This window comes from Nicotiana tabacum, chromosome 18 (genome assembly GCF_000715075.1).
Source record: "Nicotiana tabacum cultivar K326 chromosome 18, ASM71507v2, whole genome shotgun sequence".
NCBI lineage: Eukaryota > Viridiplantae > Streptophyta > Magnoliopsida > Solanales > Solanaceae > Nicotiana > Nicotiana tabacum.
In genome coordinates, this window is record NC_134097.1 from 42,557,288 (window position 1) to 42,566,351 (window position 9,064).

The following is a 9,064-nucleotide window of genomic DNA, read 5'->3' on the forward strand; positions in this document are numbered from 1 at the left end:
TTATCCTTCGCTACCCCTTAGAGCCTTATTTATTTTCTTTCATACCCCTCTTTCGGGATCAGTAGCAAAGATCATAAACAGAAGCGTGAAAGATAAGTAAAGGAAAAGGAGAAAAGAATAGAACGAAAAGGGAAAGAAGAAAAATGAAAATTGAACAAAAAGAAGAAGAGAAAAGAAGAAAAGAAAAAAAGAGGAAAAAGAAGAAAGAAAAAACAACAAAACAACAAAAAGAGAAAAAGGAAGAAAGGAAAAGAAAAGAAAAATCACAACAGAGCAATTCCTATGTCATGAACTACGTTCGACCTGATTCCTTTTAAGGATACGTAGACAGTCTCACGGTTCGGTCCCATCAAAATAAAATCCAAGAATCCCCAAGCAAGAAACTGGGGCAGAAGTTGTGGTTGTTGTAAGAAATCTAATTCCGAAAGTTGTAATTTTGAACCCATGTTGAATTGTTTTGAGCCTTTGATACCGTTTCTTTCTAACATTATCCAAAAGCCCACGTTACGGTCCAAAGAAAGACCTTCTGATCAGTCTTCAAGGGATGCCAAGTCGAGCAAGTATAGGTGATTCATATCAAGGGCGACACTCTGATCCAAACTGGAAAAATAAAAAATGAGAGAGTCTTATTGGTGAAAACCTTCACGGGCACCTGGAGGCGACTGTAAGTTGAGAGAAAGAACAAAATGAGAGAGGCTTGATGGTGAAAACCTTTCGGGCACTACAAGTCGAATAAGGATTGTGAATCAGATTGGATAATCAGAGCATTGAAGCCCAGTTTCACGGTTTGAAAGTACAACAAGAGTTGAACATCAGACTTGCTTGACAGAATAGGCCACAGGTGCATGTCATGGTCATTATAGTTGGTATCCACATCTGATAGGTTTCCACTTTATAGTTCTCTTGTTAGGAATCATCTTTTACTTTTGTCCTTTACTCTGTGCCTTTTGTCTAGGTTACTTCCTCTCTTTGAGTCTGTGCAGTTGAAACAAGTGAGAAATGACTTCAAAATTTGCCACCAGCTTTCTAATTGCACAAAACGGGGTCTGGCTAACACATCAAAATATCATAAGTCAGGAAAAAACAACAAGCGCATTGAGGTGGTAACAATCAACATGCTTTGGGATCCTTGTGAAATACAAAGGTTTGGTACATATCGATTTATTAACAATGCAACAAGATGGTGGGTGTTAGGAAAACAGATCAAAGGTATTTTCGGTGAAGCACGAAGGTTTGGTACATATCAATCCATGAACAATGCAACAAGATGGAGGGTGTTTGGTGAACGGATCAGAGGTATTTTTCGTGACAAAATTGACGAAAAGGGTGGTAAATCAGTGATAAGCAAGATCTTCCAAGCAGAAGTCAAAGTTATCATGGCAAGCGATGGAGCAATAGACCTCAAGGCCAAGGCTGGTGTTTTAAGTCAGGAAATAATAGCATGCGCACTGAGTGGATGATAATTAACGTGCTTTGGGATTCATGGGAAACACAAAGGTTCAGTACGTGTCAATGGTATTGGGTTTGAATGGATCAGAGGTATTTTCCGTGATAAGGGTGACAGAGAAAGTGCTTAGTCAATAAACAAGCAAGGTTTTCGAGTGGGAATCAAAGTGATCATGGGAAGTGAAGGAGCAATCGCCCTCAAAATTCAAGGCCACAAACCAACCACCATATTTTTAAACTGACAAGATTTTCTTTGATTGAAACAGGGGCAGAAAATTTCATTCATTTCGGAGAACCCTCCGTAAGGAAAGCCAAAGCACCAGACAGGTTTGATCGTAAATTCTCAGGACCCTACTGGAAAATGGGACCTAGTTTAAAATTCAAAACAGTCATGAGTAGTAAAATCTAGCATAAATGTATCCCAAGGAATATAAGATGGTTTTAAAGTTCGCACGTTGGAGATAGGATTCAATTAGCAGTTTTCAGGATCCTCCTGAATAATGGGGCCTAGCTTTAAGATTGTTGTAAGATAACAAGATGTAGCGGAAATAATACCTTTATAAAATATAAACTTAGGTTTAAAATTATCGTTTAATTAAGAGTTGTCAGGACCCTCTTGAATAATGGGACCCAGCTTTAAGATTTCCATTAAATAACAAGATTTAGCGTAAGTTTTGTTATAGAGTAATATAATTCAGCCGTAAAGAAATGTCACTCTTAGATTAAAACTTGACTTTTGATTTTTAGGACCCTCCTGGATAATGGGGAGTAGTTTAAGACCCTCTTAGATAACAAGATTTAACGGAAGTCATACCTTTAAAAGATATAGCTTAGATTTAAAATTGTCGTTTAGTTAAGAGTTGTCCGGACCCCCCGGATAATGAGACCTAGCTTTCAAATTCTTAGTAATATTTGGTAATATGATTCTTTCTAACACTCACATATGCGCCCAACTACCAAACTGGGCAGAAAATTTTCTTTGTTTTGTCTATTTTTGTTGAAATCAGGGACCCGCTGGGAGAACAGGGAGAAGCAATTCAAGTTTCAGCAATCAGGCGCCCACCTGGAGAGCAAGGGAATACAATTCAAGTTTCAGAAATCAGGCGCCCACCTGGAGAGCAAGAGAATACAATTCAAGTTTCATCAGTCAGGCACCCACCTGGAGAGCAAGGGAATACAATTCAAGTTTCAACAATCAGGCGCCCACCTGGGGAGCAAGGGAATACAATTCAAGTTTCAGCAGTCAGGCGCCCACCTGGAGAGCAAGGGAATACAATTCAAGTTTCAGTAATCAGGCGCCCACCTAGAGAGCAAGGGAGTACAGTTCAAGTTTTAGCTTTCAAGTTCTTATTGATATTTGGTAACATGATTCAGTTTACACTCACATATGTGCCCAGCTACCAAACTGGGGCAGAAATTTTTCTTTGTTTTTGTCTATTTTGTTGAAATCAGGCGCCCACTTGGAGAGCAAGGGAATACATTCAAATTCAGCAATCAGGCGCCCACCTGGAGAGCAAGGGAATACAATTCAAGTTCATGCAATCAGGCGCCCACCTGGAGAGCAAGAGAATACATTCAAGTTCAGCAGTCAGAAGCCCACCTGGAGAAAGGGAAAGCATCTCAAAGTACAATTCGAGTTCAGCAATCAGGCATCCACCTGGAGAAAGGGAAAGCATTTCAAATTACAATTCAAGTCAGCAACAAAAGGAGCTCGCGGCAAAAATGTGAGTCAACAGAAGTTAGTCACAATAAAGAAAAAAGGAGAAGGGCAAGAAGTTAATCCAAATGCAGAAGTTGATGAAAAATGTGGGTTGCCCAAGACATGGTTGAGGTCACAAGCACTACATGTCTGGTCTTGATCCGAAAATCTAAAGAAGAACGAACTAGTATCTGCAACTAGCAAGCGTCAAGGTTCAAACCCGAAGTCTGCATGAAAAACCATTCAAGACTCAAGATCAAACTTCAGAAGACTTATAGATAGGAATCTTGTAACTCATAGTTGACATACTTAGTAAGTCTTTTTCATTTTTTTCATTTTGATGTAATAACAGGACCGCGGACCGGAACCTCGACGGAACGGCACCTCGATCGGCTCTCCACCTTGGTATATTCCATCATCTCACTCATCTCTGAACTACACGTGGCCTGATTCCTTTATAACCAAGAATATGTAGGCGGCTCAAATACCAGGGTTCGGTCACATTCCCCTTTTCTTCTTAGTTTTAGTCCCTCCAAATAAGGGTCGGGTCAAAAAACTAGTCAAGTCATTCTTTTTCTGAAAACTCTTCGCGTTCCAGTCAAAGAAGGGCAGCTGTAGACATGTGATTTTTGACCCTCCCCAATATTTTATATTTTAGCATGTAAATATTTAATTTAGGCCTAATATAGTTATTTCAACTCATTTTGACTCTTTTATTTATTATAAGAAAAATGAAAATTACAAAAAAAAATTAGTTTATGTATTTTTCATAAATTTTTTATGAAAATAATAATAATAATAATACAAAGAATAGTACCTTATTTTTATCTTTATATAATTTCGAAAACACAAAAATAGTTTCATGTTTAGTTTAATTAATTAGGATTAGTTTTGGCATTTATTTCAAACCATAAAAATATATAAAAAATATATATATTGATCTGCATTTAGGATTTTATTTTACATTTTTAGATTAATTAAGTAAGTTGTTGTTTGACAAAAATAGAAAAATCATAAAAAATAGTCATGTTGCATGTTACTCTAATTTTCGAATTTTGGCAATTTTCTTTTAATTTGGTATTTAATTAGTTGTAATAATTATTAGGGTTAATTAATTTTTTAGGGTAATTTGGGTAGTCTAGCTTAGGAGAAGTGTTTACCTAACTTAGGAAGTTTCTATAATGGTAGGGTTTAGGAAATGCAATAGCTAAATTAAAAAAAAGGCACTAAGTTAAGTGGATACAATTAATATGAAGAAATGATTCGTAGTGGGAAGGACACTAACATTGATGATTATAAGAGACAATAACATTCTGAAAAAAAAAGAAAAAAAAATACGTAGGGCTGCGCAAACAAAAATGACCCCCACCCCCCCCCCCGCGTCGTCGTCTTCAAGCACCCCCCTGGTTTTCCATCTCCTTCCACACACCTCATCCTCTCAAAGAACCAACCACAAACATCAACAGATCCTTCCCCACCGTTCTGTTTCTCCGGGAACCAAACGACCTTCCCCATCGACGCCGGTTTTCTTCCTCGTTCTCAAGACCAAAACGAACAGACCCTTCCCTGTCGTCCTCATCTTCTTTCGAGTTCAATCTTGTGTGTGTGAGTTCCTTTTCACTTGACAAACAAAACAGGGAATGAAATAATAACATAGAGCTCTAATGGAGTTTCAGCCGCAACAACCATGAAAGAAGCTCCACCCCAACGTCACTGCCTCACCAAGCAAACGACCCTCACCAAGCCGGAAATCGAACCAGAGCCTCGGCCACTCATTGCTGCTGCTTCTTCTTCGTCCGTCACTACTCAGCAACATACACACATACATAAATACAGGGGATAAAGAAGAATGAAACCAAAAAAAAAACGCAAAAGAAACTGAAAAATATATGTGTACATATATAAAAGAGCTTCTGTTTTTCTTGTTCTTCATTTGATTTCGGTTTTGGATTCAAAATCATGGTGTTTGTTTGAGGTCCGGAAGTCTGTTGATTTTGGTTGCCGATGCGAGGTCCGTCGTTGAATGTTGTCACGTTCCCGGCTAGCTTCAGGATATAGGTCGTAGTTTCGTCGAGGCTTCCAACCACTGTTTGGTCATCAACGGCTCGTTCCATTTCTGTTGGAGATCCACTTTGAGGTCCATATCCTTCACCTTTGTGTTCTATACTGATGAATGCAAATATGTTATTGCTGAAATTTTGTTGAAATTTGACTTGATGCAAATGCAAGACCATTTTGTGTAAAAATAAATAAATCAATGAGTAGACCTAGATGAGACTAAAAAAGATTAGCAGTCGTGGCTTCTTCTCTTCTTCGAAAAATCCCTTCTTTTCTCCTTCCGCCTGTGCACATACATAAAACACGCACACACACAGTTTTCTCGTGATAGTTGTTGAATTACAAGTTGTTAACGAGTAAAAAAGCTAATCTCCGTTCGTGTGGTGCACCTTGCGAAAGAAGCTATTGCAAATTTCAAATTAAACCAATTTGATTCCCTGGAAAGGTTTGTGCGTTTTATTTACTAACTAATTGATATCATAACATTTTCTTCCTTTTTCTAATCCCGTCTATGTGGTATTGTCTTTTCTTTGTTTTTTTCCGTTTTTTTTGTATATTAGATTTCAACTATTCTACTAATTTGGATAGTTTTAGTGTATTTAACACTATGTGAATTTGCTATTGGTTATAGACTATAAGATTTCTATTGTCATTATTTGTTAATTCGATTTGATTTGCTACACCTAGATTTAGATGCCCAAAATAAATTGAGGTATGCGTTCGTGCAACTTCGGCCAAACTTTCTTACTAATAACAAAGCGTTATTAATTGTGGACACATTCGCGTGACAGGATTTTTGACACGCCAAACAAATAGGTACACGTACGCGTGACCTGTTTCAATATAACTTCCTAATTAAAAGCGGCTAATGCACGTAGGATCTAAAATTGAGTAACTAAACAATTTGATTAAGCCAAGTATGATCAAAGCGACTGTGCTAGAACCACGGAACCCGGGAATGCCTAACACCTTCTCCCGGGTTAATAGAATTCCTTACCCGGATTTCTGTGTTCGCAGACCGATAATAGAGTCAACTTCCTCGATTCGGGATTTTAAACCGGTGACTTGGGATACCATAAATTATCCCAAGTGGCGACTCTGAATCTTTAAATAAATCCCGTTTCGATTGTTCTTTAATTAGAAAAACTCCCTTATATTTATACCCTTCTAGGGGTGTAGGTGAAAAAGGAGGTGTGACACTTAGGTCTCACGAGTCATGAGAAAGTCTAGTAAAGTCTTACAAATCGGTACGAAGATGTCTGTACTTATCTTCAAGAGGCTACAAGGCTGTTAGGAGCACCTCCCTTCTTGATTCCTCGTCGTGCGATTTGATTCCATTGAGGCGTATGCTTTTGTTTCCTTTTTATTCATTCTTATGTGATGTGGAGTGCTTGCTATCAATTGGGTATCGATGAGCTGTAATGGTACCACAGATGTGGTGCAAGATGTTTCTCTATGCGTATTCGAGTGGGCTATTATTGTCACCAGATGAAGGGGTGATCTTTCATTTTAGCCTAGTATTTGTGTTACCTACGACCGAGATTTGATACTTTCAAATTTGGAGGAATTCTTGTTAATATTGTGGCGTCATTCAAAAATGTTTAAATATGAGTCGGAGGCGTTTATCGAAGTTTGAATGTTTGAAAGTTGAAAGAAGGTTTCAATTGTCGATTCATAGTTTTGATATTGTTTGGTGTGATTTGCGGCCTCGAGCAGGTTTGTTTTATGTTTTGGGACTTGTTGGTGTGATTAGATGGGCTTTCGGGGGGGAGGGGGCTCGAGTGTGATTCAGAGTGGTTTCAGACCATTTTCCTTGTTTTGCAACTGCTGGTGTCTGGTTTTGTTGTTCACGAACGCGAATGGTCTTATGCGTTTACGAAGAAGGACTTTGGGGCTACTGGGATTTACTCATCGGGAACGTGATGAAGGAGACACAAACGCATAGGAGAGGCTGGGGTAGACTACGCGAATGTGACTTGGAGATCGCGAACGCGAAGAAGGAAGGGGAGTTGGGGCCTGACAGGCATTAAGCCTTCACGAACGCGGCTCGTGGCCCGCGAAGGTAAGAGGTTAGAAGGCTCCACGAATGCGGAGGTCTCGAATGGCTCCGCGAATGCGGAGGTCTCGAATGGGTTGGAGCTCATGGAGAGAAGAGTTTGATCATCTATGTAAAGGTAAGTAATTCCCGCATATTATTAACTAACTACATGGATTCTACAAGGATTTAAACATAGTAGAAATTGTGAGATTTTGAAAGAAACCTAGAATTTGGTATTTTGGATTTTGACCACGAAATTGGACATGGAATTGGGACTAAATATATTTGAGTTCGTAATGTTATGGGTAATGTTTATCTTCAAAAAGTTTCGGAATTAGGGCCCGTGGGCCCGAGGGTTGGCTTTGTTGACTTTTTGACCGAAGTTGGGAATTGTTATAAATTAATTAATTATAAGCATTGGAGTATACTTTGATCGATTTGCATGTTGTTTGACTAGTTTTGGGTCGATGGACATCGGTTGGAGGTGTTAGAGCATTTGAGTCAGTTATGGAACTTCAGAGCGAGGTAAATCTCCTGTCTAACCTTGTGAAGGGGGAATTTACCTCGTAAGTGTTATATTCTTATGTGTTACATGTTGTGGGAGCTACGCACGTATGAGCTGACTAGTGTCTGTGTGTATGCTAGAATTCCTAATTATCCCCTGGTAGACTTAGGTTCACGCCATGCTTTAATTGTACTATTTGAGTTATCCTTGCCTTTTTAATTCCTTTATTTCGCGTTATGATTTGAGACTAGGCTTACGTAGAGTGATAGACTTGCTACCAACTACTTGATTAGCCGTGGAATAATTGTGCTTCCCTTACGAATTTCTCCCACGTTGTGCGTTTTCATCAAAAAGCTTTCCTTAAATTTCATAACTCACGTGTTTATTCGTGAGTGGAGTCAATGACCCGTTAAAGATTCTCATTCTTATAACACGTGAATTAATTTTTTTAAATAGAAGACGGTTAGAAATAAGGACATAGATGAGCTAAAAATTAAACAGTAAATGTTTTTTTTACTTAAAAATGTGGAAGAAGGACTTTATTGTACCAAATTCAATACTTCATGGGTACTTAGGCCCTTTTCTGTTAAATATGTGGGGCCTAAGGCGGGGGCTTACCTAGGGTTTATGGCACTCATGACGTATGAGTTAGACGCACGTCATATGGTATTGAATTCTTCCCTTAAGTGAAAATGGTAAATTGTGAGCCCATTATCCATTGTATTTTGAACTTTGCGACATTTGTCTTGAAAATTTCTTAGTTAAAAAAGATGAGATACAAAAGAACTTGTTTTCTGGTGTGTGGATCAATCATGTGTGACAAAAAGGAAAAATTAAGTTAGAGAATTTGAGTTGAAATTAGAAACTAAAATCATGAGAACCATAAAAAAAGGCTATACATAAAAGAAGAAAAATAAAATTGATGAGAAGGTAAATATATTATTTAATTTAGTGAGAAAAATTTATCCAATTAATTCACTCAATCTTGCGTTTACCAAATGTTAAAAATTATTAAAATTTAAAATCTTTTATTAATAATTATATAATATAAATTATGGAGTATATATTATATAATAATATAGTAGTGCTTCTTATTTTCGAGGCCTTAAATATTCAGAAAAGGATATAAAGTACCCCTGAAGCATCGAATTTGGTACAATAAAGCCCTCCTTCCACCTTTTCGAATAAAAAAGCATTTACCGTTTCACTTTTGACTCCTTATTTCTAACATCCTTCTATTTTTAATTTTTTAATCCACGTATTATATTTTCATTGGCTCAACTTAAAATCTAGTCCTAAACACTAACCCACTTGTAGC